Source organism: Bos indicus, chromosome 20 (genome assembly GCF_029378745.1).
Source record: "Bos indicus isolate NIAB-ARS_2022 breed Sahiwal x Tharparkar chromosome 20, NIAB-ARS_B.indTharparkar_mat_pri_1.0, whole genome shotgun sequence".
NCBI lineage: Eukaryota > Metazoa > Chordata > Mammalia > Artiodactyla > Bovidae > Bos > Bos indicus.
The window spans coordinates 24,285,598-24,307,779 of NC_091779.1; the positions used below are offsets into that span (position 1 = coordinate 24,285,598).

At 41.1% G+C, this 22,182-nt stretch overlaps 1 long non-coding RNA gene across 1 annotated transcript; it reads right to left on the reverse strand.

Annotated features, from left to right (window-relative positions):
• Positions 1–8,288: 8,288 nt before the first annotated feature.
• On the reverse strand, positions 8,289–22,078 carry LOC139178005 (uncharacterized). Its single transcript, XR_011562428.1, has 3 exons — positions 21,899–22,078; positions 17,436–17,487; positions 8,289–8,815 (listed from the first exon to the last, which is right to left on the reverse strand). It is a non-coding gene; the product is annotated as an uncharacterized lncRNA (long non-coding RNA).
• Between the last annotated feature and the right edge of the window lie 104 nt (positions 22,079–22,182).

The window sequence follows — 22,182 nt, forward strand, 5'->3', positions numbered from 1 at the left end:
AGTTCACTGATTCCTAGAATGTCGACATTCACTCTTGCCGTCTCTTGTCTGACCACTTCCAATTTGCCTTGATTCATGGACCTGACATTCCATGTTCCTATGCAATATTGCTCTTTACAGCATCGGACCTTGCTTCTATCACCAGTCACATCCACAGCTGGGTATTCTTTTTGCTTTGGCTCCATCCCTTCATTCTTTCTGGAGTTATTTCTCCACTGATCTCCAGTAGCATATTGGGTACCTACTGACCTGGGGAGTTCCTCTTTCAGTATCCTATCATTTTGCCTTTTCATACTGTTCATGGGGTTCTCAAGGCAAGAGTACTGAAGTGGTTTGCCATTCCCTTCTCCAGTGGACCACATTCTGTCAGATCTCTCCACCATGACCCGGGTGGACCAACCCCATGTCCAAGGAGCAGTGGCTGCGCGGGTGCAGGAGGGCCTAGAGGAGCTATCCCACATTGAAGGTCAGGAAGGGCGGTGGTGAGGAGATACCCCTCGTCCAAGGTAAGGAGTGGTGGCTGCGCTTTGCTGGAGCAGCCATGAAGAGATACCCCACACCCAAGGTAAGAGAAACTCAAGTAAGACAGTAGGTGTTGCAAAAGGGCATCAGAGGGCACACACACTGAAACCATACTCACAGGAAACCAGTCAATCTAATCACACTAGGACCACAGCCTTGTCTAACTTATGAAACAAAAGCCCTAGAGTACATCTAATTATCCAATAAAAGATAAAATTAAATAATTATAAATATTCAATTCAAAAAAGGTAGAAAAAGAGGAAAAGGGAACAAGGAATAGATGGGACAAAGGGAAAACAAATAGCATGGTGGTAGATTTAAATTCAACTATGTCAATAACCACATTAATTATAAATGGTCTAAACATGCCTTTTAAAAGGTAGAGATTGCCACTTTGGATTAACAAGAAATATCCATTATATCCCACTTGAAGTATAGAGATATAAAATGGTTAAAAGTGAAAGTATTGAAAAAGATATACCATGCTAACAGATCCACAGAAAGTTGTAAAAAGTGACTATATCAAAGTAGTACAGAACATTACCAAGGTTAAATAGAGCCAACGATAAAGCTTCAGTTTATCCTGAGGACATAACAATCCCCTAAACATTAATTGCCTCAAATAGTAGAGCTTCAAAAATCCATGCAGCCAGTCTAGTCCATGCAAGAAGAACATATGCAAGAAATTTGAGAGCCCACTGAAAGATCTGATCAAATGGTTGGCCAGATGTTCATGCCAAATAACTAGTTTCTGAATCCTGTATTAAGCCTCCAGTGTGATATTTCCTTGGCTTCTTAGGTGGTGCTATTGGTAAAGAACCTTCCTGCCAATGAACGAGTCTCAAGAGACAGGGGTTTAATCCCTGGGTTAAGCCACTCCAGGATTCTTGTGTGGAAAATTCCATGTGCAGAGAAGCCTGGCAGGCTACAGTCCATGGGGTCACAGTCTAACACAACTGAAGCGACTTAGCATGCATGTGATACTTCTATAGTATCTCATACACAGCTCTACTATAACATTTATTACATTGTACCTTAATCAGGTGTTTAACATTGTTTACGGATTCATCTTTGCCACCAGATGGTGATCTCCTTATTGGTAGGGACTCTTGTTTTACTTAGCTTTGCATTTCTTGAATACAGCAGAATGCAAGATATGTGCAACTAAATAATTATTTGCAACATTAATAGTACAATAATATCCACTTATTCAGGCAAACTTTTCAATAACATCTCATTTAACGCTTACGTAAGTTTTGTACAATAGATAGGGTATGTATTCTCTCCATTTTACAGATGAAGAAGCTGAGACAGAATAAATAATTGCCCAAATATTCTTTAAATTTTGGGCTGCTGAGTTATTCATTCCTTTTTCTGCACTCTCTTTTAATCATAATTTGGAGATGATTCAGTTCCCAAACATTAAGTTGGTTGATTCAGCAGATGGTGCTTCTTGTGTGTTTAGCTCCTTTCTTCCGTATTTAGATATGTGAAGTATGAACATGTCTCTAGGTAATGGAATTGTAGATTTTAGAATCACAAAATAAGGAGGCACACATAAATTCTTGGTTCTAAAGACTATAGGTATTAAATTTTTTTTCTCACTATTCCATGTGACCAAATTTTGAATTTCATGTTGCTCTGTTATAGGCTGAATGCTTATATCCTCCTAAAATTCACACGTTGCGGCTGTAATCCCCAGTGGGATGGTATTTGGAGATGGGACCTTTGGGAGGTAATTAAGGTTCGATGAGGTCATGAGGGTGAGGCTCTGGTCTGGTGGAACTAGAGCTCTTCGAGGAACTTGCTCTCTCTGCCATGTGAGGACACAGTGGCCATTTGCAAGACAAGAAGAGAACACTCACCAACACTTGACCATGCTGGCACCTTGATCTCAGAATTTCAGCCTCCCTAAGTGTGAGAAAATAAATTTCTGTTTTTCTAAGCTCCAGTTTGTGCTATTTTGTAATAGAGCCCAAGCTGACCAATACCCTTTAAATAGTAGATTTTTAAAATTCCTAAACTATGGATGATTCTAGTCCCCTACTATTAAATGTAATGATTCAGTTCAGTTTAGTCACTCAGTCATGTTTGACTCTTTGTGATCCCATGGACTGCAGCATGCCAGGCCTCCCTATCCATCACCAACTCCCAGAGTTTACTCAAACTCATGTCCATCGAGTCGGTGATGCCATCCAACCATCTCATCCTCTGTCATCCCCTTGTCCTCCTGCGTTCAATCTTTCCCAGCACTGGAGTCTTTTCTAAGGAGTCAGTTCTTCGTATCAGTTGGCTAAATGTAATGATTAGAGAATTATAATAGCATTTATAAAAGTTTAATCTGCCTTATTAGGCCTAAGAGCTTCCTAAGTGGTGCTAGTGGTAAAGAAACTGCCTGCCAATGCAGGAGACATTAAGAGATGCAGGTTCGATTCCTGAGTCAGGAAGATCCCCTGGAGGAGGGCATGGCAACCCATTCCAATATTCTTGCCTGGAGAATCCCATGGACAGAGGAGCCTGGCAGGCTATGGTCTGCAGGGTTGCAGAGAGTCAGACACGACTGATGCCGCTTAGCACACATACACACTGGGCCTAAATGCTGTTCAGTTCCTTCCAAATGACCATGTAGATTGGCCTTCTCAAAGATTCCATTCCAAAAGACAGTAGCTCCATTTCTCTGCACCTGATTCCTAATGCGGAGCTTAATCATTGAGGTTCTTTTTCGATCAGAAGTTAGAAAAACCATGTTCTTAATCTTTGATCCTATAAGCTGCTTTGGAAGCAAGAATAATACCAGTGTGACTTCTGAATTGCAACTCATGACTGTTTCCTCGATTTACTTAGATTCTCAAATTGCTGTGACAATGATGAAAGATGTGTCCCGGGAAATGCAATTACAGCGTCAATGGCAGTAGGGGATATCTGTTGTGCTCAGCTGAATTTTAACTCCTGGAGGTTTCTTAAGTAAAAAGGTGGTAAGTTGCTGAAAAGGAGATTCTTCATCTTCACCCAGTAAGAGGTCAGTCTTGCGGCTTTTTTATCAAACGCTTTTCAGAAGAAAAGTAGAGTTTCTTCATCATTATGGTAATATTCTCGTAAGTCATACAGATATGTCAAGTAGAGGGATTTTGGACATTTGCTTTTTGGTTCTAAACAGAGAAAACTAATAATGAGTACAAAGACTGGAGACAGGAAATAGGCTAATCTTAGAAACCTCCCCTTCCCCTTATAGTTCCCTTTCCTGTTCCCCAAGCAAGCTCTCCTGCTCAACCCTCAGAATCCCAGACCTATATGGTAACTGACAGGTAATGATCCATGGTGCTGACCACCTTGTCTTTTCAATACCAATTAGGTTTTGTTCCCATCCCTATACAGCTAATCTCTATTTTCATAATTATCTGTTTGTCCTCATAGTAAACATATAAACTGAGGATTGGGAAAGTGAAGACAGAGAGATGTTGAGACCAACTGGCATGTTTGGTTTGATTATTGTATTATGACTAAACCTATTTATATTTTCTTTAAAGACACTTTTGGACCTATTGTCCTGTGCTCAGCCTGCTCTGGGAATTAATTGCCAGGCTTCCACAGCAAATGGGAATTGTGATTATTGAAGCTAATCTCCGCTAATGTGCAAAATAATACATAAGCTGTTTAAACCTTTGGCTAAAGGCTTCTAGAAAGCCATGCTAATTGGAAGGTGTCCATGGGGCAGTGCTAAGACACTTCAGTGAGAGAGAGACCTGATGCAGGAGTGTGGAAGAAATAGCTTTGGTTAGTTAACATTCAAATTTATTAATGCCCTTTCACAAATGACTGGTTGAATTTAGGTGGCTTTATTTGATTGGTTCTAGAGTTAAATTGTTTCAAATAATGAAGACATGAGCTAGAGGTTATGTTTTAAGTTAATAATAAAAAAAAAAGAATTATTCCTTAGATTACACACACCAGAGAGACTAATGGATGCTTTGTCTGGAGAAAATACAAGAAGAGGAAAATGAAAGGGTGTGAGTAAGGCACAGCTGCCCTGGCTCAGCAAAAAAAATGAGCAGGAAAGGCCAGGCTCAAGGTTTGAAGAGTCTTTCCCTCTACAAAGGTTTTCAGAGTATTTAAAGACAGAAATATATCTCTTTCTCTTCCTTCCTCTTTCTCTTCTTTTCTTAATGTTTGGTCTGTGGTCTTGGACAGTTTATATTGTAAACACTGTTACAAACTATTATGTAGAAAAAGAAACAGAACCCAGACAGATGGGTTAATATAAAAATGAGTTTTCTGCTATATTTTGTTGCTCCCATATTGCTCCTGCCTTGGCAGAGCTGTGAAGCTCGGAGGGAAGAGATCTCTTCATATTTCCATTCTAGTGTTCTCTTGCAAAAATGTTGGAAAGACTAGAGTCGTCTGTTCTGCACACAAATGAGGCAGATGAGCCATTTGAAGCTTATGGCAAACGTCTCCCACCTATGCCTCTGGTGTTATAGTAAAAAACAAAACAAAAAGAACTTTAATTCAACTTTTTCTTTCATTAAGCTAAAACTCGGATCATAACAAAGCAGATGACTTAAAGTAATAGAGTAAGAGTAAGATTATTTTACAGGCTGATTTAATTTACTAACAAGCTAATTCCTGTATCAAGGAAGTCTCCATAGCACCACCATCCATTTTTGAGGGCTTTGGCCAATTAAATGTCATGATCTCTTGAGAGAAAAAAGAGACTCCAGATGTTGGAAATCAGAAGGAGTAATGTTCAAGGATTTCTCTGGTGGTCCAGTGGTAAAGAATCCTGCCTTGCAATGGAGGGAACTCGAGTTCGATGCCTGGTCAGGAAACTAAGACCCCACATGCTGCAGGGCAACTAAACCTGCATGCTGCAACTAGAGAAGTCCGTGCACTGCAACAAAGGCCAGCACAGCCAATAATAATAATAATAATAGAGGGAATAACATTCAGGCACGGGGACTCATGGTGCGTATAGTGAGTGAAATGAAAACAGACCTAAGAGGGGAAGGACTTCGGTTCAAGTCCCGGCTCCATTTACTACTTGTTTTCTCCCTGTGGGCCTTGACTAAGACGTTTAACTTCTCCAAGCCTCAGTTTCTTCACCTACAGAAGTTAAATAACAAGTGTGACTACCTCATTGGGTTGTTGTGAAGATTTCACATTACATACTTCAATTAAAAAAAAAAAGCTCTTTTGTTGTTATGATGTCAGGATGAATAATACACACTAGTATCTTTATTAGATTTTAGTCTCCCTTCTTTAAGATGTCTGCTTTAGATTGTCTGACATGAATAATTATGTTAAACGTAAACTTCTTTTTGACAAGAGAAAGGCAAACAAGTCATGTGATTATTCAAGTTGTCTTTAATGAACTAAATAGCTGTTTCTTGTCTGTGTTCTGCGTTCATTATTTTCAGGGCATCCACTGTCCAAACTTGGGAAGAAGTCAGAGCCAGTGGGGTTTCTTTGAAAAGATAATTGCATTCCCTATAGTTTAAGAGAGACAGCTGGTTATTAAGCAAGACGCCTATGTCAACATCACAGCTGATAAAGACATTGGTGGTAGATGAAATCATGTTTCTCTCACCTTCTACAGATTTGATTTTTACAAGGTAACATTTCATGTTGTTCTAAGCCCCAAATGGAGTTGGAGTCAGATATAATTTTAACAGAAGTTTCCTTTTTTTATTTCCAGTATGTGATTCTCTAGTCAGACCAAGTTATCTGTTTCCTATTTATTTATTTATTTATTATTAAAAAAATAATTTATTTAATTATTTTGAAGGGGACTTAGTGTAAAATTAATGTGGGAAGCATGAACATGACTTGCATTTTATCTTTTAAGAGACTTACTTACTTGAGTTTCACCAAACTTACAAACTTGTTAGCAACTGACTTTGAAAATTCAGTTCAGTTGTTGCTCAGATGTGTCCAACTCTTTGCGACCCCACGGACTGCAGCATGCCAGGCTTTCCCTGTCCATCACCAACTCCCAGAGCTTGCTCAAACTCGTTCATCAAGTTGGTGATGCCATCTAACCATCTGATCCTCTGTCATCCCCCTTCTCCTCCTGCCTTCAATCTTTCCCAGCATCAGGTTCTTTTCTGAAGAGCCAGTTCTTCACATCAGGTGGCCAAAGTATTGAAGCTTCAGCTTCAGCATTTGTCCTTCCAATGAATATTCAGGACTGATTTCCTTTAGAATGGACTGGTTGGATCTCCTTGCAGTCCAAGAGACTCTCAAGAGTCTTCTCCAACATCACAATTCAAAAGCATCAATTCTTCAGCCCTCAGCCTTCTTTATGGTCCAACTCTCACATCCATACATGACTACTGGAAAAACCAGAGCTTTGACTAGATGTATCTTTGTTGGCAAAGTAATGTCTCTATTTTTTAATATGCTATCTATGTTAGTCATAGCTTTTCTTCCAAGGAGTAAGTGTCTTTTAATTTCATGGCTGCAGTCACCATCTACAGGCATTTTGGAGCCCAAGAAAATAAAATATCTCACTGTTTCCATTATTTCCCCATCTATTTGCCATGAAGTGATGGGACCGAATGCCATGATTTTAGTGTTTTAAATGTTGAGATTTAAGCCGGGCTTTTCACTCTCCTCTTTCACTTTCATCAAGAGGCTCTTTAATTCCTCTTTGCTTTCTGCCATAAGGGTAGTGTCATCTGCATATCTGAGATTATTGATACTTCTCCCGACAATTTTGATTCCAGCTTGTGCTTTATCCAACCTGGTATTTCACTTGATGTATTCTGAATATAAGTTAAATAAGTAGGGTGACAATATAGAATTTTCTAAAAATATTTGAAGATCAGATTTATGTCAGAGAAAAGATTTCTCAAATACTTTATCTCTAGTTTCACATAGCTAGAATCATACCTGGAGCACATGTCTCTACACTAAGAAATAAATATGTTCTGGGGCCAAACACATTTTCTGCTATGATGTGTTCACCGGGTATATGATGTTCACTGGGTAAGAGGGTTTGCTGTGCAGGAGGAGGAAAAGTCTAGCTTTTTTTGGCCCAAGTGATCATAGGAAAAGGGAGGGAAGGAAAGGCAGGAGAGGAAAACTGTCAGACATACTGGTCCTGCATTTCTTTTGTATCATTTCCTGTTTTGAACCTGCAAGAGGCTTCTGTGCAATGGACCCCATGAAACAAGAGACAGAGCAGCTGAGTAAAATGGTCAGTATTCGGATGGAGAATCTAGAAAGTCTGGGTCAGGGTTCTAGGACATAACAGAGACTCAGAGAGTTTAAGTCTCACCTGCAAAAAGCAAGGGAGTCGAATCAACAAGAAGTGGACCCAGGCCTCTGACTAAACTGAGAGAACATTCGGCAATGGCACACCACAATCAGATCTTCCACAGCCGAGGCCACCCAGGATTGGGAGGGCATCAGGTAGGTCTGAGACCCTTTTACTCAAATGTAAACACAACAGATGTGCCATCTGGAAGAAAGTCCAGTGAGAATTTGTTTTCTAGTCTCTAAGTTGTTTCCAATTCTTTTGTGACCCCACGGACTGCAGCCCACGAGGCCCCTCTGCCTATCGCATTTCCCAGGCAAAAATACCGGAGTGGATCACCACTTCCTTCTCCAGGGGATCTTTTTTAACCAGGGATTTCTTTACTGCTGAGCCACTGGGAAAGCACTCAAGCGAGAATAAATGAGAGCAATTATCTTCAAAGTTTAATCTTTATCCAATGCGGCTAATTAAGAATGGCAATAGACAGGAGTTTCACTGGATTGGACATTTAGCTTTCTTTTTTCTGTAAACCCCAACTATCAAGCAGGGGAACCATCTTGAGAAAGATTATGCCTAGAAGTACATCTCTCTGTATGACTGAGTTGCCATGTGAGCAAACTTGCAAGCCCATTGCATAATGTTTCCTAAACAATACCACTTATTTGAAATACATTTATTACACAGCTTCTTATTTGTCAAGCACTGTGCTAGGGGCAATAGATTCAATGAAGAATCAGGTGTACTGTAATCCTTGCCTTTAAGAAGCTCATGGTTTAGTGAATGAGTCACTTCAGAGCAAAAAATGTTCTGTTTACTTGTTGCACTTCAAAAGTTTTGTAGCTTAAAGAAAAGAAGCTTATTTCTTTCTCATATAATAGTCATGGTATGTGTGTTTTAGTCAGGAAACCCATTATCCTCTATAATCATTCAGGGTCAAGGCTGCTGTCTTCTCTGCCATCTTCAAAATGTGGATTCCAAAGTCACCTTCAGTGTCAAATGCAGCATCAGCCAACAGAGGGAGGATTTTATGGTCCAGACCTGGAAGTAGAGCAAATCACTATGACTCACATTCTTGGGAGAGAACTTGGACCTAGGGTCACATGACTACAGTGGGGACTGAGAATTTAGTCTGGTCATACGTCTAAGTAGAGGGGGAGACTGGATTTTGGAGGACAACTAGATATGTTCTTCACAGTGCAAGTTTCATTGACAATGTCATTGACAATGTAACAGGTGTAGCAGAATGCTTTGCTGAAGATGAACTTAAACAGTTTTTGTTTTGAACTGTAGAAAGTGAGGTTCAGAGGATCTTCAAGCAGCATTGGGAGAATAACTCAAGGTATTTCTTCTTCCATCTCTAATCACAGAGATGGAGTTGTAAGCAGATCTATTATGCTTGCAGACTAGAATCCTCTTGAAGGTAATCCCATTCTATTGTCCAAAAAGAATGAAAGAATAACCTTTTAGGGTTCAGAAAGAGAAATGTCCAGGTTTGATTGGGCATCACACCTCCGGCAACAACCTGTTCTTTTGTATTTTGCTCCAGCAGAGAGGCAAATGAACTCTTGTCCTACAAAGCATTTGGGATGAGGGATTTGTGGTTTAGGTCATAACAGAGGAGGGACTGGGACTCTGAGATAGGAAATTATTATGTGGGCTCTGAGGTAGGAAATTTTCTGGACAGGAAATTTACCAGGTGTTCACCATGAGACATGGACTTGGGATCCTTCAGTGGCTCTAATGGGGACTGGGGCTTGTGGACTGAGAAAGAGCTCAATGAGCAGGCATCATATGGTGTTTGTGGACTGACTGGACCAGACTATGGTTTAGGAGGTCTTGCCTAACAGGTTGCTGATCTGTAGTTGAATGGAGGCTGTCTCATTTCTGAAGTTCAGGCTCCTGTCCATTAGTGTCTTTGGAGTTAACATCATGGATTTCTCAGCCACTGTGAAACAGAGCTGCTCAGCAAGACCACTGTACACTCATAATCTTAGGCTGTGTGTTAAGGTGTGGGGGAGAGATGCTCTTTCAGAATGGCTTCACTTACTACTGCATGGATGAAGAGCTGAGTAAATGATTCCATGAACATCTAGTTGCCCAAGTGGAAAAGCTAGTAGCAAATCTTGTTTTAAAAAAGCAAATCTTGATTTCACATTCTTCTGCTGCTGCTACATTCATTTTCTCACCACATTCTGACAATTTTACATGCAAAGTATTTTCTCAACTCTCCTCACTTCTTTCCAATTTTGCTGCCACCACCTAAGCTTAAATCACTACCATCTCTCTCACCTATCATCCCCCTCCCCTCCACCCAGACTCCTTGAATTGACTACTCCCTGCTCTTCCCTACAATACAATCCATTCTCCACTGTATACAGAGAGAAAAGTTTTGAATGGAATTTTTTTTTTTTCTGTTTAAATGCTTTACTGTCATCCCATAACTCTCTGAACTGAGCTAAACCCTTAAGTGTTGCTCATGAAACTTGGCCCAACCATTTTTTCCCTTCAATCTCATCACAGACCACATCCCTCCTTGACCTTCCCTTCTCCCATCCAATCACACTGACCTTCTTCCAGTTCCTGAAACAACTAACCCTGCTGCTTCCCACTTTGAGGTGCGCTGTACCTGGGGTGCTGCTCACCACCTGCTTTGGTTCAGTTAACTCCCCATTATCCCCCAGGATGTAGCAGGTGACTCCAACTCCTCCCAAGGTGAGATCAGTTGCCCACCCCCTACTATATGGCATGATAAACCTTTTCTTTACAGCATCAAACCTGGTGGTAATTATAAACCTAGTCACACAACTATTCAAATGACACCCATGTTCTTCTCTAGACTGTAAGACCTAGGAGAATAGGAACTATGTAATTTTCCTTTTTTCTTTTTGTTGGGACCATTCTCTTCTGCTCACATTTTATCTCCAATGCCTGACATATAGTAGGTATTCAATAAATTCTTGTTCACTGAAGACATAAGCAAACACACTGTAATAACAGCAATGACAACAACCACAGCACATGCTTCAATGTTCTTAAAGCCTTTTCACACACATTATGACAGCTGACAAGGAAGAGAGGGACAGGGAGAAAGGGAGTTAGGTTCCATTCTCAGGACGCTGCTCCAAAAGCTTTAAATAGAATCTGCTATTAAAAGGGTAATACTTAAGCATTTGAGGCCAGGTTACAGTGTGGAATTTGATGAATGGGGCCTGTGAGATGCTTCCTGTAAAGCTTGCCCTTGGGAACGGGTGTTGTATATACACTACATATATATTTTTATGAACTCTGAACAAAATAGGAGTTAAGAAGGAAAATGGCTGGAAAAGTGCCAAAGGGGACCTCATGTGGGAAGTTTGTAAAGAGGCAATAGTCAGAAAGAGTAAAATAAAGCTGAAGTAAGCTAATGGGTGGATAGGGAGGAAATAGTATTCATCAGTAAAATAGATAACATAATGGCTAGAGAGAAAACAGGAAAGATACTGTAGAAGAAAAATTGCCAAGAAAAAGTGCAAACGGCAGAAGGTCAGAGAGTCATTTCAAAGAAGGGGGCTAAGAGATTAAGGACGACAACAATACCTTCTACAGAGCCATTCTTCTGAGTAAGAGTTGATTTGTGGATGTACTTAGGTGCCTAATTGAAAGGCAAAAGCACAGTACTCAGATACACTTACTGGCCTTATTTCATCTTGACATCTATCATTATCATTAAGGAAACGTGAACATGGAAAATCTCTTAGGGAATGTAAGGAGAGAAATTCTAAGGAGGAAAGGAACGAGGTCATAGGATCCTCAATCTTTCTCAGGTCTCCAAATAACCACTGGTCATTGGCAATGTTAACCTTCACCTCATTCTCTACCTGGGCTTCCCCAGGGACTCAGTAGTAAGAATATGCCTCCAGTGCAGGAGACGCAGGAGATGCGGGTTCGATCCCTGGGTCAGGAAGATCCCCTGGAGGAGGAAATGGCAACCCACTCCAGTATTCTTGCCAGTAAAATCCCATGGACAGAGGAGCCTGGCGACTAAGCACACGGGCACTGTCTACTCAAGTTTGTGCACTCAATCTACAACCTCTGTATCTCTAGAGCCCACTGAGAGAGAGTAGAGATAAATTAGACAAAGACAGAGACTGATTGATTGACTGAATGGGAGACCTGAGTTTCAGACTCCCCATTTGGAGAGAAACAATTCTTTTTTGCTCCTGCTATTCACTTAGTTTGTCCTCGCTTTCTTAACTCTATATTCCTACATTCACTATCTGCTCCATCTCACTTTTCATTTTCTGGAACCCTCTCAATTCACCAAAATTGTTCTTTGTCTCTCCAAATATGTTGTTTGGAGTCTTCTATTGCATCTTGGACTTCTTGCATGCATTATCATTATTTGTGCATACACTTTATCTATTGTGTGTATTGTGATTATAGGTATCCCAAGGCACAGAGCCTTATCTATGGGGATTTACTGTGTTCATTTCTGACTCTCTAAGACACTGCTCAATGCTATGTATATAGTGGAGTGTCAAATATTTATTGATGTGAATTGCTAAAATCACAATACCTTTAACTATTTAGAGTCATTTGCCTCCTGTCTTTCCTTCTCAAATATATCACAAGAAGGAAAAAATTTTATCTGGTATAATTTCCTAAGGATTTTATAAAAATTCAAAGCATGTATAGTATCCAATCCATGAACTCATCAACTTAGCATGTATCCAAGTATTTGGAGAAGACTGGAAAAAAGGAAACAAGCCAAAATAGAATATACTTCCTTTCTTGTTTGATTTTTTTGTTATTTGATTTTCATGAAATATTTCTAGATAAAAAAATGTGTATAAATGAGTATATTTTTGAAATTTATTTTAAAAGTTTTTGTTTGTTGTTAATGAGGTATACTTTTGGCAGGGACAGCATTTGAAAGGGACAATGTGACTCTCTAACACCAAGACCTAGTCCCTGCTATCTGCAACACCAGATGGAAAAGATAAACTCAGTTTTGAAATCATGATGTCACAGCTTTGAGTCTGGCTGTCAAGACTTGATAGAGTCCACCAGCTGCTGTTATCTGACTAGAGAGGTACATATTGGCGGGGTGTATACATACCTGCAATCCAGAACCCTTCCTGCCCCCCTGTCTCCTCATTACTGGAGCCCAGAAAGGCACACTTGAGATATAAGCCCTATCTCGGATCAGTTAGGCCCTTAGCACTTGGCAGTTTTGCAAGGAGAAGATGGAGGAGGCTGTGGAAGCCACCAGGGCTCAGCTTGTAGGTACTTTCACTTTCACTCATCAGTCAGTCAGTCTGCAAGCCAGCAGATCTCTATTGAACACTTATTATTTGTGCTGCATGTAAGGCACAGTAGTGGAGATATAGGTCTTTTCAGACAGGGCTAAGTTTCCCTGGTGGCTCAGAAAGTAAAAAATCTGCCTGAAATGCAAGCAACTTGGGTTAGATCCCTGGGTTGGGAAGGTGCCCTGGAGAAGGAAATGGCTACCCACTCCAGTATTCTTGCCTGGAGAATTTCATGGACACAGGAGCCTGGTGGGCTACAGTCCATGGGTTCACAAAGAGTCAGACACAACTGAGCAATTAATATTTTCACACATTGAGTGGGTCTTCCTCCCCCTTCCCTCCCACTCACCCCAGGCCAGGTGTGTTATATCAGCCTAGAGTATAGCTTCATTTTCAAACTGAAGTAGTGACGACCCTAGGATTATCAAATGAACAACAAATCGCACTCTTGTGACCTAGGAGCTTGCCAAAACGTGGGCGTTTTTTAGATTTTGAAATGAAGAAAGGAGGGAGAGAGATGGGAGATTGATTTATCATTTATTTGCGCAAAGAGAAAATTAAAATGAAGACGTTCACCCAGGTCCACTGTTTTTTTCCATTTTCTTGAGTGAAAGTGTCTAAACGATCGATGGCTAGAAAGAAGAGCCAGATTGGGTTCTGCTCACTCATTCCTTCAGCACATTTTTATGTGTCCAGCCCCCTGCCAGGCCTTAGAAATACAACTGTCAACAAGACAGTCTGTTAAGACACTAACATTCTGACCTGCCTCTTGGCAAATGAATCACGTGGTCCTGAGAAGACATTTCTCTTTTCTTGTGTCCCTATCTCTAAAATGGGACTGAGACCAGAGAGTGGCCACCATTCTCCAGCTTTCTTCTAGCTCTGTCACCCAGGAGCTCTAAGAGCAGGGAGACTCTTATCATGGAAGTGAAAGTCCTGGTGCCCCTCCCTCTGCAGGAAGGGCTGGGAGGCTGCCCCTGGGGCCGTTCTCCTCCAGGACTCCCGAGAGTCAAGGGGAGAGGAAATGGTCTGACAGCAGCTCCACAAACGGTTCCCACCTCTGGCTGCCTCTGCTGAGCCTGGCCTCCTGCCCCTCAGCACACAGCGCTTTGTGCTGACTCTCACATGGCTGTCAGCACAGTGACAGCATTCTGCTGTGTTGTGCATGCTTCAGGCTTGGCAGCCACTGAAAACTCAGTTCTGAAACTAGATAAAAAGGGTAGAGCAGTGTCTGATGCAAACCCTGGGCAGGAGGAGCTTCTGGTGCTGGAGGAGCCCAGGTTTGCTGCAGAATCCACTCCTCCCTTGGCTGATTATGGCTTCAGCAGACCAGTTTCACTGACCATGTACATCCCATGCTAGTAGACAGCCAGCCGGGCATCTGGAAGATCCTGCCTTCTTGGCCATGCAGAACTTATTTGTAGGAAGTAGCAAGTTTCCCTGTACATCAGTAGGGAGAAACCAAACTCCCAAATCCAGAATCCTTAAACATTTTTGTGCCCTTCAGCTGTCTGATGAAACCTATTGACCCCTTCTCAGAAAAATATTTTTAAATGCAAAAAGTTAAATGCACACATAGGATTTTAAAGGACACCAATTATACTGAAATTCAATTATAAAAATATTGAGTTGTGATAAAGTAAGATACATGCTTCTTTATTAATATATACAAGATGTTCTGCTATAATTTTGGAGTCATGATGATATATTGGCTCTCTCTTCAATGACTATGCAAGTTTGTGCTAAGGTGCTTCAGTTGTGTCCAACTCTTTGTGATCCCATGGACTGTAGCCAGCCAGGCTCCTCTGTCCATGGGGATTCTTCAGGCAAGAACACTGGAGTGGGTTGTCATGCCCTTCTCCAGGGAATCTTTCCAACCCAGGGATTGAATCCTCATCACTTATGTCTCCTGCATTGGCAGGTGGGCTCTTTACCCACTGAGCCACCTGGGAAGCCTATGATATAAAAGTAACTGTGATCTCAATTGAAGACAAAATCCCAGGTACTGCTAATATGACTGTATGCTGCCTACTTAATTGGTTATCTATTGCTGCATAATACAACTCAGCAGATAACAAATAACATTGCACTCCATTTCTGAGTGTCAGGAATCCAGGAGGAGATTCTGGATGCTCCTACTCAGAGTCTCCCATGAGGTTGCAGTCAAGCTGTTGGCTAGGGCTGTGTCATCTGAAGACCAGAAGATCTACATCCAAGCTCACTCATGTGGCTGATGGCTGGTGTTAGGTCCTCAGCGGCTCTTGGCTGGGTGTCTCCTTTCCTTGTCACCTATCCTCAAATCATGGCAGCTGGCTTCCCTGAGAGTGAGTGATGGAGAAAGAGCAAGGGTCCAAGATGAAGCTGCTTTTATAACCTAATCTCAGAAGTAGCATGCCATCACTTCTGTATCCCATGGGTCACACAGACCAACCCTGACCCCTGTGGGAGGGGACTGCACAGGGGTGTGAACACCAGTGAGGTGGAGGCCGTATGGGAGGCTGGTTATCACACGGACGCTCAAAACGGAAGGACAGAAGTTAAAGCTTTAACTTTAAATAGAAGTTAAAGCTTGGTAAAAACAGAGATGTACATTTTCCTCATCCAAGTTCCTACACTCTGAACTCTACGAACAGACTCTAGGTTAACAACTCCTGACAGATTGAGAACATCTTGATTTCTAGACAATTTCTGAGTTTAAAGGAAAGTGCTGAGGGATAATCAAAATTGCAGACCATCCTCTCAGAAACAAAGCTTTAGGGTCTACGTGCAAGACTGAGAAGCTTTCCTTTGATTTGTGATTGTTGAACTCAGGATTGTTGGCACTCTTGGCCTTGCATAGAAATTAACAAATGGGGTACGAGACAGCAAAAGAGACACTGATGTATAGAACAGTCTTATGGACTCTGTGGGAGAGGGAGAGGGTGGGAAGATTTGGGAGAGTGACATTGAAACATGTAGAATATCATGTAAGAAACGAGTTGCCAGTCCAGGTTCGATGCGCGATACTGGATGCTTGGGGCTGGTGCACTGGGACGACCCAGAGGGATGGTGTGGGGAGGGAGGAGGGAGGAGGGTTCAGGATGGGGAACACATGTATGCCTATGGCGGATTAATTTTGATATTTGGCAAAACTAATACAATTATGTAAAGTTTAAAAATAAAATAAAATTAAAAAAAAAAAAGAAATTAACAAATGGGAGATGATATGTGTTCACTGGATAGAGAGACCTTATTGATTAGTGCATTTAGGATCAAAATATATTAAACTCAGGAAGAACCTTGGAAACCATCCGGGTGATAATTTTTACAGAAAGAAATATAGCAGCCTTGCGCTTGCCTGGAGAACTCTGCATGTTCTGTTCACTCCGCCTGGAGTGCTCTTCCTCCAGGTATGCTGTTCTTCCTCTCCCTCTCTCACTTACTTCCTGTCTTTATTGCCACCTCAATGAGGCTTCCATTGGCCACCCTAGCTGTGGTAGGCAGCTTCTCAAATGGCCCCCAGTGATGCTTACCCTCTGGTCTTCGTTCTTCTGTAGAATCCCCTGCCTTTGAATGTGGACTTGGCCTAGTGACTCACCCCTAAGGAACAGAATTCAGAGTGGGTAGTGCCACTTCTGAGATTAGGTCACAGACTGTCTGGGATTCCTTGCTTGGCCTCTCTTGTTCTCTCAATTTTCACTCTGCTGGAAGGCATCTCCCATGGTGTGAGTTGCCCTGTGGAGAGGTTGGTGTGGCAAGGATCTGAGGGAGATCTCTAGCCATGAGGCGATAAGGAGCTAAGGCATTTAGTCCAACAGCTTACAAGAAACCAAAACTTTGCCTACAACCTCATGAGTGACCTTGGAACTGGCTCCTCCCTGACCCAAGCCCCAAATGACTGCAGCCTTCGGCAACACCCCCAGGACAGCCTTAAGAGCCTGAGCCTGAGGACACAGCTAAGCCATGCCTGGATTCCTAAGCCTTGGAAACCGTGAGATAATAGATGTTTGTTGTTTCAAGCCACTAAATTTTGGAGTAATTTGTTATTCAGCAACAGATAACGAACACGTTATCAGAAACTGTAACATGTCACTCCCATATTTCATGCCTACCACACATTTTTCACTCCTTACCTCTATTTACTATAAACTGTGTGTATGTGAGACTTCCCTGGTGGGCCAATGGCTAAGACTCTGTACTCCTGATGCAGCAGGCCAGGGTTCGATCCCTGGTCAGGGAACTAGATCCCACATGCTGCAACTAAAGATCCCACACACTGCAACTAAAATAGATCCCAGACACCACAACTAAGACCTGGCACAGCCAAATAAATAAAAGTATTTTCTAAAAACGTGCATATGTGTGTTGTACGTTTGTGTGTGTTTACTTACATTTATTGTTGTTCCAGGGCTTCCCTGGTAGCTCAGAGGGTAAAGCGTCTGCCTGCAATGAAGGAGACCTGGGTTCAATCCCTGGGTTGGGAAGATCCCCTGGAGAAGGAAATGGCAACCCACTCCAGTACTCTTGCCTGGAAAATTCCATGGATGGAGGAGACTGGTAGGCTACAGTCCATGGGGTCGCAAAGAGTCGGACACGACTGAGCAACTTCACTGTGTTCACTGTATTGTTGTCCCTCATTAGAATGAGTTTTATGAGGACAGGTATTTGGGGCTAGAATGGTGCATAGAACAGTGCTTAGCACAAACCTGGTGCTTAATGAATACTTGGTGAATGAATGAAGGGGCATGGGGATGGGGTATACCTGTTATGGTGGTGCTTGAGAAAGCAACCCCAGGATATGTTAGCTATACTCATAGTACTTATTCTTCTTCACTATATAGTGATGTTTCTCTCCACATCCCATCCAGGCCTCCAGTGCTGCCCTTGGCCTGGACAGGCAAGGGCCCTGTCCCAGCTCTCACCCTCCAGGCGGCATCTTGTCCTGAAGCATCTTCCTCCTCAAATCTGTTAAGTCCCCTTCTGGGACCTGGGACTGGCCTAGGCCAACAGTGCTTCTGGCAAGTTGTCCCAAGCCCAGCCTGGGTCCCAGGCAGCCTTGATTCAGTTCTCCCCTACCCCTAAAGAGAGACCCCTGCATAATCTAAGGGTGACCCTGTCCTTCCCCATTTAGAATCATTAGAGTGAAGCACTGTCCAGGATGAGAATGCGTAAGTCAGGAAAATAATGCTACTTACAAATCATGGTATAGATTAAAGGATACCTACTAACATGAACTTTGAATTCTGTTTTTTTTTTTTCCTTAAAAAAATAGCTATAAGGACATTTCAGGGACAAGGGGGAAATCTGAATATGGATTGGATATAAGATTTTAAGGGAATTATCAATTTCCACAAGCATGATGATGATACTGTGCTTAGGTTGGGTTATTCCATCTTATGGGGGAATGCTAAACTATTTAGTGGTGAAATATCATGCTATTTGCAACTCACTTTTAAGTAGTTCAGTGAAGATTACTTTTAAAATTAAATGTCTATATGCACATAGATACACACATGTGTGAGAGTGTGTGTGTATATATATAAATATGTATAGCTAGACAACTATAGAAAAAATGTTAACACTTATATATACAAATATATATAATTAAACAAATACAGAAAAACATGTTAGCACCTACACACACACACACACATACATATATATAGTTAAATAGAGAAGAAATGTTAACAACTATTATTAAATATAGTTGGTGAGTGTATGCATGCTTATATTATCCTTTCTATTGTTCAATCTTTAAAAATGTTCATAATAAAAACTTTAAAAAATATCTAAACATATATTCATTTCAAATAGAAAACTGGGCTTCAGAGAGGTGAAAGGGAGCTGCTTGCTCCTAGTCCAGCTAGTCAGTGGCAGATTGAAAACCTAGAAGAATGGACTCCCAATCCAGTTTTCTACCAATCACATTCAGAATATCCTTCCTTAGTTTTTTCCCAGCTCTGGAACAAAGGCTTCATCAAACTAATGAGTTAGGAAAGCCACAAGGGACATATCCCTCTGTCCCCAGTTCAATGGAGTCAGGAATTATCAATTTCAAACGGACCCACAGTTGACCAGTTTTCCTGGAGCCCGTATGCTTGTCATCATGAAAGGGCTCTATGTGATTTAAGCAACTTAATAGCAACAAAAGGATGTTTCTTCTGTTCTCATTATCTAGGTGTTTAAAAATATTAGAGATAAACCTTCAACAGGAAGACAGTTTATATACTTAAGTCCTCTGCCAAAAGATGACTTTTCCCTCTGCTGCTTTTTGACCTCATTCACCTCTTCACACACCCCCACACTCCCACCCCCCCGTCTCCCTGATTTGTTTTTAACTCCTAGTCATCCAGGCTTCCCTGGTTGCTCAGTGGTAAAGAATCTGCCTACAAGTGCAGGGGACGATGGTTTGATCCCTGAGTTGGAAAGATCCCACAGAGAAGGAAATGGCAATCGGCTCCGGTATTGTTGCCTGGGAAACTTCATGGATGGAGGAGCCTGGTGGGCTACAGTCCATGGGGTCGCAAAAGAGTCAGACACAACTTAGCGACTAAACAACAACAATAAGCCAGTCATCCAAGTCTTGATGGAGCATAGGCACTGGTTCTAAACAGCCTGGGTTGAAAACGCAGCTCTAAGACATACTAGTTGCGCCGATTTAACAGGGAGTTTAACAGCTCTATGCTTCAGTTTTCATCGTTGGTAAAATGGACACAAAGATAATGTGGCAGAAAAAATAATGGCACCCAAAGTCATCCACACCTTAATTCCTAGAGCCTGTGAATATATTAACTTACCTAGAAAATGGACTTTGTGTGATTGAGGTTATAGACCTGTTGGTGAACAATTTTCCTAGATTATCCTGTGCAGGGCCTATCAAAATACCTGAGTCCCTAAAATCAAACACGATTTCCTAGGAGTGGTCAACAGAAAGACGCTACTACAGAAGAAGGACTTGTTGGGTAATTGTGAATGCAAGACCTAAATATCCCTGAAAATTGGCTTCCCCTGATTAGCTGAGTTACATGTCACCAAAAGTGCTATATATCACCAAAAAGTACTGAAGAAGAACATCATGATTCTAAGAATTTTCTAGTAGCCCCTTTCTTTTAAAGTGAAAAAATATATAAACATAATTTTAATAATATATTCTATTTAATACAATGTATTAAAAATATTATTTTAGTACATGATCAGGATAAAAATTGTTAATGAGATATTTTATTTTTTTGTACTAAGTCTTTGAAATTGAGAGTATTTTACACTTATAAGTCATCTCAGTTTGAACAACCCACATTTCATGGGCTCAATTGCAGCTTACAGAGCATAAAATAAAGGGCCTCTGGGCTGAGGGACACTAAGCATAGTTGAAAGCAAAGAAACTATACCAAAAAAGGGGGGTTACATAGAAGCTTAAATTCTAAATGTTGAAACTTTCTTTCCTATTGCACTATCCCCCACAGCCTTCTTTCCACTTCTTTCCACAGTGGAAAGAAGCTTTCAAAACTCAGGCAGCTAAGCTTATATCATTAAGGAAGTTCGTAAACATAATCCAAGGGTCATCAGATATTTGAGTCTAAGATTTTACCCCACTTGTAGGCTAACAGGTCAGCCTAGCACAGTTGCAGGGATGCTGGCAGAATTCATGAGACTTCTGGGTCAGAGACAAGGGACTTTGTTACTCCTAGAAATGCTGCAGCCAGAGTTTCAGCATTTACATCAGTTTCTTGAGCATAATTTCCCACAGGGCAGTGCTAAGACCAGCACCCCTGCAACTGTGCTAGGCTGACCTGTTAGCCTACAAGTGGGGTAAAATCTTAGACTCTTTTCAGTTCTTGACCAAAAAAAAAAAAAAAAATAGGAAAAGACAAAAGCAACTTGGAAAAAATGGAAACTATGAAAATATATGAAGACTTTCTTTAAGAAATTAATATTCTCTGAGAGATTAAAAAAGTTATAACTTCATAAAATAAGAATAAGATGCCATAGAAATGGGATGATCATAGAATAAGACAGAGATTTTAGAAGTTAAAACTGTGTTAGTGGAAATGCAAGATTCATTAGAAGACTTGAAAATCAAGTCAAGAAAAATGGGAAAGAAAGATATGAAAATTAGAGAATCCATCCAGGAGCTCTAACATCTCAATAAGAGTTATGAAAGAGAATGGAAAAAGACTGAGGGAAAGAAATAAAGAGAATAAGTAAATTTGGACATGAGTTTATAAATTGAAAGGCTCCTTGAATACAAAGTTCAGTGGATAAAAGTAGATCCACATACCAGGGCACATCATTATTAAATTTCAGAACATTGAGGGGGAAAAAAGCTCACCAGTTTCCAGAGAAACAAAATAATTCTCATGTAAGGCATCAACTGTTATAATTGCTTTCACTTGCTAAAGATTCTTAGTAGAAGTTAAAAGACAGTAGAAAATTCCCTTTAAAACTGTGAGAGATCTCTTACTCAGCTAAACTATCAATTTAGTGTGAGGGTAGAATAAAAATATTTTCAAACATGTAAAGCCTCAAAAGAGAGAAGCAAAAGAAATTTGTAGGATTATTGTGATGAGACATTCTCAAGATGACAATTCTGTACTAGAGTTAGCAACCAGGCCAACACAGAGCATGTTAGAATGTTCTATCTGGGAGATACATCTTCAAGAAGTTAAAACTGAAATCTGACATATTTGAAAATATTGAGAACTTTTAAACTACTTTTAAACTACAGAATATTTGGAGCTGAATTAATGACAACTACACAGAAAAGCAAGCAAATGACAAAACAAAGACAATCACTGACTTCTAGGAAAACAAAAAATAAACGTGTAAGACAGGCAAAGCTCTAAGAGTCTCCAACCTGGCTCAGTGATAAACAAGTGTTTCAGTTCAGTTCAGTTCAGTCGCTCAGTCATGTCTGACTCTTTGTGACCCCATGAATTGCAGCACTCCAGGCCTCCCTGTCCATCACCAACTCCCGGAGTTCACTCAAACTCACATCCATTGAGTCGGTGATGCCATCCAGCCATCTCATCCTCTGTCATCCCCTTCTTCTCCTGCCCCCAATCCCTCCCAGCATCAGAGTCTTTTCCAATGACTCTTCGCATGAGGTGGCCAAAGTACTGGAGTTTCAGCTTTAGCATC